This window comes from Mustela putorius, unplaced genomic scaffold, assembly GCF_011764305.1.
Source record: "Mustela putorius furo isolate JIRA1106 unplaced genomic scaffold, ASM1176430v1.1 tig00000788_pilon_pilon_pilon, whole genome shotgun sequence".
Lineage (NCBI taxonomy): Eukaryota > Metazoa > Chordata > Mammalia > Carnivora > Mustelidae > Mustela > Mustela putorius.
In genome coordinates, this window is record NW_025421481.1 from 11233639 (window position 1) to 11246905 (window position 13267).

A 13267-nucleotide genomic window follows, 5' to 3' on the forward strand; every position below is an offset into this window, starting at 1 on the left:
GTGCTCTATCATAGATTGGATTTTTACACTGCACTCAGGGCCCCTGCTGAGCAGTCCTGGGCCTGTGCCCCCAGACTTGGCTGCCACCACCCCACCCCGCCCCTAGGCACTAGGTGCCCACAATGTACAGCCATCACCTCCACACCTTGGCACTTTGTTGCCTCTGCCTAGGATGCCCTTCCCCTCTGCCTTCTTTATGAACTCCTACTTCCCCTTTAAAACTCAAACAGAAGGTATTGTACACATGTTCTCTAAACCCTTCCCCAATTCCATCTTACTGCAAGCTGTGTGGAGCTGCCCTGTCCCTTGCACATACCTCTCTGTCACAACCCTTCGGTTACCTCTAATGATAATAATGACAACTCACAGTCATTGAATGTTTAATGGATGCCAGGCTCCATTCTAAGCACTTTACATGTATCATCTCATTTATCTGGAGCAATGGTATTAAACTTTATTAATTTCTGTATCTAACTCACAGCAAACAGTGGAAATTCAATAAATGCTTCCTGAAATAATGCAGGAAGCAATGTTTTAGAGTTTCTCGTGTATGCTCTTTTCCTCTGACTTACACAGCCCCTCCTACAACGGTTTATGGTCTTTACTCTGGTAATAAGGAAAGGGATGAGATATGATGATCCACCAAAGGTTTTAACAATTTCTTTGAAATACACTCCATGAGTTAGTGAAAAAAGTCATTAGTAATGTCTTTACGAATGCAAGGAGGAAAAAAATCTAATCTACTATCCAGAACACTCACATATTTACAAATCTAGTCAATTTGAGGAATATAAATAGATCTTAAAATGCCACAGGCAAAGGCTTAATCACCTATAGTGGAACAGCTTGGGAAAAACAAAGAAAAGATTTAGAAACATAATATTTAAAAGCATACAAACAGGAGACTTAGAAAAAAATCAGGTTATATAATAGCTTAGTGAAACACTTTGAAATAGAATACTAATAGAAAGATAAACAGAAAAATACCTTAAACAACAGAGTGAAAAATATTCCTCTTAGTTCCTTAAGAGTAACTGGAGAAGGTCATTTCACCAGTCCAGTCCACCACTCCCCCACCCCTGCTAACTGAAATGAAACAACTAGGGCTAGCTTTAATAATTTGAAAAGACTACCTCAAGTTGACTCAGGAAGTTTTACTCTCAAAGGAAAATGTGTATGTGTGTATGTCTGTGCATATATATATATTACACATATATATATATTTTTTAAACACAATCTTCTGAATTTTATTGTTTATTTAGCATCACATTGAGAAATTCCAGATTTAAGAGTTGGTATCAAGTAAGTAACAACTCTCTGGAAACGATCGGAGTTCAGAAAAGAGAGAGCTTCTAAAACAACATCCTAGGGTAAAAACCCAAATACTGCATTTCACTCCTCATTTGTTATGAACTGTGTTAGCTCTGAACAATGAGATTATGGGTGACTTCCATTTTCTTAGTATCTTTCTAGAGCCTTTCCTTTTAAAACAACAAATATGTGCTGCTTTTATATTTGGGAGAAAAAGAGCTGTTTTCACTTTTTAAAACCTATGTTTTGTTAAACAATAAGAACATTTGTTATTAATTTACAAGTCACTTTCATGTACAGCAGCTAACTTTCCATTTATGATAACAAATATATGTACTTAAAGTCACTACATCTGATAAGTGCCACAAGGCCCAAGATAATTTGACATACTTCCCAAGAAAATGTGAGGTCTCTAATTCATCTCTTGGAATCTGGGCTCTGGGATACCTTAACCAAAGAATACAGTGAGAGTTAACACTATGCCAGCCTCTGGGCCCAGGCCTTAAGAACTGGCAGCTTCTACTTCCTGCATCTTGAAACTCAACCACCACACTGTAAGGAAACCCCAGCCACCTGCAGAAAGGCCTACATGGAGAGGAACCAACACGCAGCACCAATTTACCAGAAATATGAGTGACACATCTGGGAGGTGGCCCCTCCAGCCCCACTTAAGCCACTGTGACCAACACCAGGTGAAGCAGAAATGAGCTGCCCCCTTCTGAGCCCTGCCCAAATTGCACGTTCATGTAAAAATAAATGTTATTTTAAACCACTAAGTTTTGTAGTAGCTTGTGACACAACAACAGATAACTAGAAATCCTATTTTGTTTACCTCTACCTAATTTAAATTCCTTGAGGGTATTATTCCATCTTTAGGTTCATCTTCATAGTCCTGCCTTCATTTGCTCTGTAAGCATGCGGGGACTAATGGGTTGCCAGCACTATGCTAGCTAGGTGCTTCGGGTACAGAGGGAAAAAGTCTCTGCCTTAGAGATGCTCACAGTCTATTTTCAGAGACAGACAGATAAACAGACAAACAAACAAAAATAGACAATGACAACCATAATCTCACAGCTTTGGCAGAAGAGCCAGCAGTGGTAGAGAGTCAATAAATGTTGGCTAAATAAATGAATGAACGGATCAGGTTCTCAGAACTACTTTGCGAATTAGATACTACCATCCTTTTACAGATGAGGTGTACTGATTAGTGATGTATTACTTCTGAGCTCTACATTCACCCTCTTTGCCCTGCTTTGTGACACTGGGGCTGGACCCTGTGAACATTTCTCCTTTGCCAGATCATGCAGTGTTCGTTTTCATCAAAAGAGGGCACTGGAAGGACACTGAAAGGCCACAGCAGAGGAAGGGGCTTTTCGCTGGGTTTGGGCTGCTTTATCCCCTCTAAAGTGTACTGCCAGTGGCATTTGGGTGCTTACGCCAAGGAATTTCCCTGCCATTCAGCAGACTGCTCAGGAACAACTCTGGTCCACCCACATGATCTACCAAGATTCTCCACCTAGTGGGCTGACCAGCTCCCAGCCTGGACCCTCTGGCAACTTCACTGGCCACCGGCAGTCACTTCATCTCCAAAGTGGACTGAAATTCTGTCTTGGGGGGAAACTCTTGCAAGTTCTTAGTGCCTTCACCTTCTCCAATAGCCCAAGAAAAAGCAGACCTCTTCACCTCTTCAGTAGTTAGTCATAATGAACCTTTTACTAGTTAATTATTCTTTATATTAAGATTTCCTTGTTCACATTACTGTGTGGTTTTTGTCTCCTGAATGGATCCTGACTGGCCCTCGAAAGAATAGAAGGGGTCAAATACGAGGGGCCCAAAAAAGGACAATTGCCAACAGCACCATCAAAGGGCTGGTTCATAATAAAAAGAAATTGAAAGGGAAGAGATAAAGACTCGGCAAAGAAAAACTGCCCAGTCAATCTCATTCAGAATCTTTACTTTGTCTAATCACATTTCTTAGAAAATGTTTTTTATCTTCTTCAGTGTTTTTTTAACCTCCCATTTGGCAAACTGTTTTTAAAAACGCAGTGAAAACATTGGCTACATGTGAGACCCAAGGAAACAAAAGGTCAAGCAAATAAAGAAGCTGTAGGGAACCCAGGTCAGGTGCTCTGAAACATGTGACACTGACCAGAACCAAGAACTGGTATTAGGGACCCAGAAGAGCCTTGCAATTAATATAGCATAGACTGGTCGACCAGACTGTCAGTGTTCAAATCTCAGCTCTGCTACTACCAAGTTATGCAACCTTGGGCAATTTGTCTAATACCTTCATTTGTAAAATGCAAATGATGGTAATAGTACTGACCTCAAAGGTCTATGAGGATAAAGTGAGTTTATGGATATAAAGCTCTAAAGCCAGAACCCAATCTAAATTCTCTAACCACCTCTTGACTTCAACATCCTCATTCTGTTTTCTTCCCCCAATATCTTCTGATTTTGGAAAGGTTTCAGAATACCTATCTTGCTCTAAATACTGCCCTCTTCTAATTTTCCTATCACGTCTGACCTTTGACCAGGGCCTTGCTGTACTAAGAGGTGGAACATTCTCCCTCTTTAAAGGGCTATCATTTTTTTGCAGGCCCACAAGTGTGGAACCTGTTCCATATAAAAAGAATGGGTGTGATATATGATAGAGGCTGTCCTTTAATCAGCTTTCACCTCTTCCTTTTAGATCTGTCCCCTCCCCACTACAGGTGACTCTGGTGTCCTAAAGAAAGGCCCATGACTCAACCTAGGCCAGTCAAACGCTGAATCTAGAGATGAGGCACAGCAGAGGAACTCGGCTGGAGATGGTCGTCAGTCGCCAGAGATCTTGAGTTGCCTCATTCCTGCTTTACCAAGCCCAAGCATTTTAGCAATTCCTTCAAGGTTGTGAACAGCCCTATATATGTTAGAGGAATTCCTATTTTTGCTTATGTTAGCAAGAAATCTACTGCTTGAACAAAGGAGCCCACATACTCGCTGTTAGGCTGACTTATGTCTTCGAGCTTCCTCACCTGTGCAGTGGGGGGTCTCTGAGGTCCCTTCCACCTCTAAGCTTCTACAGTTCTAACCCCAGGGCAGGTCCCAGCAGATGTGCTCAGCTGACTCTGCAGATCTCCGTAACAACGATTACCACCCAGCAGCCATACACCTTATACACAAATGGTGGAGCTGAGAGATGCATTAAAAGTCTTACATTTAGGTTATGAAACCACAAAGCTCTCCTTTGCCACTTACTATATCTCAGCAGTATTATTTTGGTAACAGCATCACCACGCTCTCTGCTATGGTGCTGAGCATAAATAGAACGTGAACATTTCCAGGAATTGTCAACTTGGCACTTCTTACAAGGAGTTAAGATTTCTTTTGTAACATTAACAAAAATAAAGCCTAGGACTAAACTTCTTTTAGAGGTCACATTTCCTTCTCAATTAAAATTTACTGTTTGGAAAAGTACAATGTACCCTTTTTTCCCTCTGGGGAAAAAGTCCTCCAAAGAATCATATACGTACACTCCTTACTGTTCAAGCTGAGGAACAAGTATAAACACAGCTGCCTATTAAAATTAAGCAAAGGCAAACATTCCTGCAGCTAGCTACAACAACAGCCTACAAGTTTCAACTACACCCATAAAAAGAGAAAGCTACCTTGCTAAGTGCACGGTTAAACTCTTGAAGTTGTGCCACCGGAACAGCTAGTTATTAGAACTGATGGCTTTCGGCTTTCGATAGGAAGATTTAACAGCTGCCAAAGTGGAACCTGATTCCAGCACCGCTCCTAATCACAGCCAAGAAGATTTAGTCTTTTTTCTACTCTCAAGAAGCAAGTTGGAATAGAAGCAACCCAAGGGTTCTGTTCCTTGACCCCAAATGGCCCCACATTAGACCTTGGCCCCCCAAAAAGAATTTTTTTTTTAAAGATTTTATTTATTTATTTGACAGAGAGAGAGAGATCACAAGTAGGCAGAGAGGCAGGCAGAGAGAGAGGAGGAAGCAGGCTCCCTAATGCGGGGCTCGATCCCAGGACCCTGAGATCATGACCTGAGCTGAAGGCAGAGGCTTAACCCACTGAGCCAACCAGGCGCCCCCCCCCAAAAAATAATTTTTAAAAAGAGATGGGGGAGAGAGAGATACCAACCAGGACTTACTCATCTGACAATAGGCAGGAAAGAGAAAGACAGGGAAGCCTCTTGGGCTGCATATCTGGGAATGACTGAAGTAGGGGAAGGAAGACAATTGGGGGCTGGTAAATGATGGGTTCTGGAGCAGCCATGGGTTGTCAGAAGTAGGAGGGGAAGAAAAGCACACCTTGAAAATGTGTTTTCATAGGCTATGAATTAGCAGGCTCTGAAAACCTAAATTCCAAATTTGGCTTTCCTGGGTTGAATGACCCTGAACAAGCGACTGAACATCTCTGTGCCTCCATTTTCTCCTCTATGCAGTAACAGTAATAAGACCACCTGTCTCACCTGGACAGTACCTGGCACAAAGTAAAGCCACCAATAAATATTGTGATAGTTATTTTATTGGCTAAGCCATCTTCAGTCTTCCCAACATTGTCTCTCTCCTCTCTCATCCATCCTCCAGCCATCTTCAACTCACTTCGTATCTGAGTGATACGAAGCATCCAACTCATTCTCCATGGGCAGGTTTATCTCCATTTGGACAACTTGATCTACAGAGCACCAAATATTCCAGATGTTTGTAATTACCTAACAATGTAAAGAGGCAATGAAAATAATTCCCTCAAATCCAAATTTATCTGCTAATTCAAAACGCTCCAGTCAATGTTGTTGTGTGTACATTGAGCCTGTGTATCCCCAAAGAGCCCTAATGGATTTTTGTATTGGTAGTGGAGTCATACCTGTGTGGGGTCTGGGATTCTGGAACATTCTTGAGCAATAACATTCAAAGAATTAAAAACACTTGCGATTACAGAATCAAAACAAAACTACGTATCCATCTGTATCTACATTCCTACCACCTTTTGCTCTTCACTTCATCAGAAAACAAGAACAACTCTTCAAGCAAGTACACAACAATGGGAAACTCATCCTTGGGGAGCAACAAGTGACAAAGGAGCCATGCCCCTAATCAGCTGGTCAGAGTTCCAGCTTCCCAACCCTGGCTGCACTTTAAAATAACTTTATGAGGTGTTTGTGCATGTCTCTGTGCTTGCATGTGTGCCCGTGTGTGTGTGTGTGTGTGTGTGTGTGTGTATCTTAATACCACAGCCAGGATCACACCTCCACAGATTTTGGCATGAACTGGCCTGTGTCAAAGTCAAGGGATCAGTAGTTTTTCTAAAGCCAGCACTGAGAAAGACTAAGCAAAATCAACCACAAGAGTCAGTAGGGTAATTAATGTAGCCAAGTGGTGTGTATGTCGACCCAAGGAAGAAAAAAGTCACAGTGAGAATTTCTAAGAGAAAAGAACATTAAATCCATTTTTTAAAGTGAAATGGAGGCAACCCTGCTGGAGAGAGGCCTGTCACATGGTTTGCTATTCCTAGAAAGAGCTACAATTAGCTGCCAACAGATGCATTATTTCATCAGTCCCATAAATACTTGATAAAAGTCTTCCGCTCTTCCTTTATGTCAGCCTTGCAGAAGCCGGGTGGGGAGAGGGAGGTCAGGCGGGACTCTTCTAATAAAATGCAGTACTAAACTATCAAAATTTCCTTTTAAATGATTAAAATTAGCATTAATAAAAATAAAATATTTTAGCAAAATCTTATCCCAGTATACTCTAAAAGCCCTTGAAAATTTTCCTCTTCAAACAAACAAAAAAAGCATTAGTACAATTTTTTTAAAGCTTATTTCAATTATTAACACTACAGCATAATATAATTCCATTTCAAACCCAGTGGGAAGTCAAGATTGCACAGCAGAAGAAATCCTAAATCAAGAGTTGGGAGGCCTGGATTCTAGTTGGCATTAAATTACATTAACTAGCTATGTAATCATGGACAAGTTGACTTAATCTCCATAGGTTTCAGCTTTTTCGGAGAAAAATTAGATGATCTGTGAGTCCCTCGTGGCCTAAAATTCTGGGATACCAGAATATGTCTCTGTCTTGCTGACTCTGAACATGTTTATAATTTAGAAAACATAAAATTAAATCATTCTGGCAATTCTACTATTAAATTTAACCAATTCCCAACCACTGTGCATAATCTGAAGAAGCAAAACAATAAAGGACCTTGAATTTGGCACCCTTTTCTATCTGAACTAGAGCTGGAGCCTTCCTCCCCCAACTATGCAACCAGGGGCTCCTGCCCCAAACTCCTGTATTTTTAAACAAGAAAATGCATGAAAAGCATCTTTACAATTTTTGCCACATCTTCATACCACTATTTTCATAGTATTTTTTTATGTGACTCATTTTTACCTAAATAAAAGCAATGTATTTTCAAAAGTAGCTTCATAAATGAAAACAGTTTTACTTGCCATAAATGGAAGGAAATCATTAGAAGGCAACACAACTCAACTCCAGCTAAATACTGTTGTCCACAGAAGGCTTTACGCATAAGGAACTTTTCCAGTGTCAAGGAACTGCCAGTGTCAAGAAAGATGCTACAGCAAAGGGAAGCTTTCACCTGAAGGTTATCACAATTGAAACACAAAGAAACAGGAAATGACTCTCTCACCACGTGATTCACTCCAGTAGCTGCATTTCATCTGAAATCATTTTAAGAACCACCCAGAATCATGGCTGTGCACACATCTCACATTTTGGGAAGTGCAGCAACAAGCGGTGGAGCCTGGGCCTTGGCTGACGTGCAGTGTGAATCCGCTCTCTGTGAGGAAGGTTCTCCACACTGGGCTCTAGCCACACTGTCACTGAAGGCTCCCGCTGGAGCCCCTGGGCCTCTGCGGTCCCCTTTCTCTGAAACGCTCTTCCTCCAAGCATCCTCTCTGTTGCAGAGCCCGGGTCTGTGCTCCGCATCCTCAGGCAGAGAGGCTTTCTCTGGCCACCCTGCACGATGTGCGGAGACCTTCCTCACCATCAGCGCTAACTTTCACTCGTTTGCTTGTTGTCTGTCCCCACCAGACTACAGCATTTGGTAAACTCTAGAAGACAGGGGCTTTGTCTCCCCTGACATCCTAGCACCTAATGCCAATACTCAATATTTCTTCAATGAATAAATGAATCCCCTCGATCGATCTGGAGGGCTTTCACAGGCCTTCTTACCTAGTGCCCAGTATCAAGCTGGTCCCCAGGCAGTGTATGAGAAATCACACTGGGGCTCTCTGCAGCCCCTGCCCTTACAACAGAGAAGGGTCTCACCATGGACGCTGACCCACCACTCCCTCTCAAGCACACAGGATGCCACAAAGTGAACTCTACCCAGCCACAGTGGAAGCTCCTGGAGAGACCACAAGCTGGGTAAGGGGAGATCAACACCAAACTTATTACATGCAGAGTAGGGCTGATTCATGGTATGACTGGAGAATCCCAGGCTGGAAATCTCTCCAGTAAACCTATTACAATCCCCAAGATTGTTGCCATTATTGCTCAGTAACTTCAGATGCATCCAAGTATACATCTGAGAACCAGAAGAGATCCTGAGATAGTAATTGATACGCCTCTGCATGGTTACACAAGGCCAGCTCCAAAAGGAACAGGCTTAGCCCAGGAGCCCTCGTACAGAGGGGAAGCAGACCAGGCCTGCATCCCGCGCCATGGAGGGCAGCCAGTGTCAGGGCACAGGGTCCATGGTGAGGACCGGCTTAAGCTCAGGCAAAGCTGGAGCCAAGAGCCTCAGGAGGCTAGAGTGTCGAGGCGTCTGATGCTAACATATGAGGCACCAAGCTGCGTTCCAAGACATCTGTCCTTCATCCTTGCCAGTGGCTAAGAGGACATAAAGCCAGACTCTAGCCTACAGAGGAGGGAGGAGGAAAAAACTCCCAAGCATAACCTAAGACTGGAGTAAAAGGCAAAGTCACCAGGTTGACTGGTAAGGGAGAATCACAGCAGAGACCGGGTCCCACAAACAGGGCCAACACAGTGGAACAGGGAGTCCTGGGGCCCAGGAATCACTCCCACCAGAACTTAGGCTAAGTCCCACCAACTGGTGAGACTTGGGCTCCCATAAACCTCTTTTCCAGATCCAGATTAGCTCAGGCACTGAGCCTGCCAACAGACAGGGCCCATAAGCATAAGAAAGCCAGGCAGGCGGGCACATGCTGCCTACACCCAGACCCAGCACAGTTCTCATCTCCTGAAAGACAGAACAGGAGCCCAGAGAGGACTGCCAGCTGATCTACTGTCTACTATGTGACCTTGGCCAGAAAGCCACACATTATGAAGTGTCCCTTCCACAGTGCCAAGCTGGCTTAAGTAATATTGTTGCCAGAATTTCTCTTCTAAAATGTAAGAGTCCTTTTATATTTTAGAGGGTGAGAAAAACACAAAATCAATTATCCATTAACATCTTAGACTTTTTTTTTTTTTAACATAAATAGGAAGGCCCATCAATTAGGTAGACTCTGAAAGAAACAAAGGTATAAGGTGTTTTTTATGTTTTGGGATTTCCTGGGTGTAGGGTTTAAGAGACCAGAGAGGATTAAGATACAAGTGGATTCTTCTCTAATAAAAAGCAACTAACTAGAATCTGTCACCAAATAGGGCCTGATGAGACAACTCAAAATTTACAAGTGAAACACAGAAATTAAATAAGCAAAGAGGAAACCATGATTCTCTGAGCCCAAAATAAGAACACTTCTTAATAAAATTAAATCAATTCATTCTTGGAGAAGTTTCAGCCTTTTGGCCAAAGAGAAAGCCATTCCTGCCCATTGGTTCTCAGACCTCCCAAAAAAGGACCACGAAACCTACACAAATTAATAAATAATGACAATCAAAACGAGTAAAAGATCAGATAAGGTTAATATATGCACATAATATATAAGCACCATATCTTCCTACAGTTTAGTTCCTCAAAATTCAAAAATGCCTTTACAAAAATATAAATGGATTTTTTAAAAGCTTATTTAAATTACTCTTAAAACACTAGAGAAGCACAGAGTCCTGGGAAATAGACCTCTGCATCCATCTGCATTTTGTACTGGAATATTAAACTCCACTCTTTCCAGCATTAAAAACAAAACAAACAAACCACCAAAAAAAAAGCCCTTAGGTTTTCAATTAATTAAGTCTCAATAAATTTTAGAATTAAAATATCACCATCAACTTAAATAAACACTGTTCAAGGTCCCAAATAAGAGAAGGATGTTAACTAAAAACTCCTTTAAAATGTATCATTTCCCAAATAATTAATGAATTTAATTAAGTCTATCATTTCCTCCATCGCTTAGTCTCTCACACACATTATAATTTTTTTTACTTGTATCTTTATATATCTTCCTAAAACTTAAGGTATTGCAGATTTTCCGTAAGTGGATTTTAAAAGTGATTTTTATGAGGGAGAAAAATACAAAGTGAAGAAGGGAATGATAAACTTCAAATTCAGGAATTACCAATAAGTAGGGGTTGTGGCTAAGGTAGGCCTAGGAAGGAACACCCAGGGTCCTCAAAGGCAATGGTAATTTTTTTTTTAAAAACTTAGTGATGGTGGGGTGCCTGGGTGGCTCAGTCAGTTAAGTGTCTGCCTTTGGCTCAGGTCATGATCCCAGGGTCCTGGGACTGAGTCCCACATTAAGCTCCCTGCTTGGCAGGAAGTCTGCTTCTCTCTCTGCCTGCCACTCTCCTGCCTGTGCTCTCTCTCTGACAAATAAATAGATAAAATATTTTTTTTAAAAACTTAGCGATGGGGAGACAGGTGTTCCCTGCACTATTATTCCCCATACCTTACTTGTATTTTATAATCTTACTGAAAATACTCAATAATTAACAAAACTTTTTTTATTTTTTAAATATTTGATGTTTTTATTAAATATTAAATATTAAAATTAAATTAAATATTAAAATATTTAATATTTTTAATATTTTAAGTATTTTTTACTTAGCATATTTAATTTTTTTAAAGATTTTTATTTATTTATCTGACAGGCAGAGAGGCAGGTGGAGAGAGAGAGGTGTGGAAGCAGGCTTCCCACTGAGCAGAGAGCGTGATGCGGGGCTTGATCCTGGGATCATGACCTGAGCCGAAGGCAGAGACTTTAACCCACTGAGCCACCCAGGCGCCCCAACAAAACTTATTTTAAAAGTAAGTTTATGTTATTATCACTGCAAAAGGTATATAGAAAACATAAAGAGTAAATCGAACTCTTTCTTCAAAACATTTTTCAATAGCCAAGTTACTCCGACAAAAAGTAAAGCAAGAGTACTTAAAATCCGTACGGTAACAAACCTATCCTTCCCTTTGAACACTTCCACAGAACTAACAAATCAATATTTTTCATACAGACACACACTATTTTTTCTCATGTTTCGCTGTTTCATTTTGTTTACTTTAAAACTAGTTTTCCCTCAACTTCTGTGTAACTTTCACTGTTTGGTTAAAAAAATCATAATTTTTTTTCTCATTCTCTGAATAAATCTGAAAAAGCGAAAATGGGGGGGGGGTCATACCTCTGTGAACAACGTACAACAGGACTAGTTACATCATCCAAAATGACTGTAATATTAAATGAAATATCTTGGTAGTAACGGTGTTTAGATTCGCTTCCTTTGTTTTTTTTTTTTCCAACTATCTGGTGCCAAGAGGAATCTCGAAGTCAAATACCAGGAAAAGACACTGGGTACCCTAATACTTCTCTTAACCTGTCCCCAGCTCTACACTATTTATTCTGCTTTCAGGGAAATGGTAGAAATGTCTTAGCTCCTTTAGTTTGGATTTGTTCACACATCTGAAGTACTTAATTTTGGAAGGACACTCGAACTTGAGAATTCCTGGGGCCCTGAAAGGACAGCTATTTTCAATATTTCAAAAAGCCTAAAACACATTTACCTGTAATTCGGTCATGCTAGGAAATGAAAATGTGTTTGTTTTTTCCCCTGCGATTTAACCAAGCTTTCCTAAGTTAAGGGGTTACCTCGTGCAGAGCGGATATCCGGACATCTGTCGTTAATAATAGAAGGATTCGTCATGATTAGTTAGCACTTGGGGTCTGAAAAATCATTCAAAATATAAGGTCCATAAAAAAAGAAAACCCCCAAATGAAAATAAATATGAGGTTCCATGGGGCAAAAATAATAAAACTGGTCTTTTATTACTGGCATTTGTTTTCTAACGGGTTATGGTGGTATTTTTACAACTGCAACAATGAAGTCGGAGGACCACTGTCCCAGAGGAGTTCTAACTATCACTGCTTTCAAACACTCCGGAGCGTGCTCATTTCCTAACTGTTCCAAATTTGCAAGTCAACTTGCAATTTTTTTTTTAATTTTATGTCTTTTTAAATTAATTTTATTTTATTTAAAGATGTTTTATTCTTTTATTTATGTATTTATTTTTAATTAATTAATTAATTAATTAACCAACTCAGTTCTCTGCTCCTCCAACTTTTTAAGACAGTAAAAGTCATGGAGTTCTTAAGAGGGAAAATGTTTCACATCACATCTCTACCCTGAGACAAGCCAGGCTCATTGCACCGGGACTGTTTCTCTTCTCCATAGCTTCCAACATTCTATTTTTTTTTTAATGTTGAGTTTGTTTGTTTGTTTGTTTAAGATTTTATTTATTTATTTGACAGAGAGAGATCACAAGTAGGCAGAGAGGTGAGGAAGTAGGCTCCCTGCCCAGCAGAGAGCCCGATGCGGGGCTCGATCCCAGAACCCTGGGATCATGACCTGAGCTGAAGGCAGAGGCTTAACCCACTGAACCACCCAGGCGCCCCATCCAACATTCTTTAAAGTCAAAATGCAACCCTCCCCAAACTACTAGTCCTATAACATTGAATGCTTTGGGCGTCTGAACAAAGCCAAACTAAAAAGACTGACTTGAAATCAATAACCTTTAAAAACTTACTTAACCAGCTTTCTAAATA

General features: G+C 40.8%; 1 protein-coding gene across 1 annotated transcript in view; it reads right to left on the minus strand.

Annotated features, from left to right (window-relative positions):
* Positions 1-13267, minus strand: part of CRADD (CASP2 and RIPK1 domain containing adaptor with death domain) — a 178511-nt gene that overhangs the window by 163010 nt on the left and 2234 nt on the right. The window lies entirely within an intron of this gene.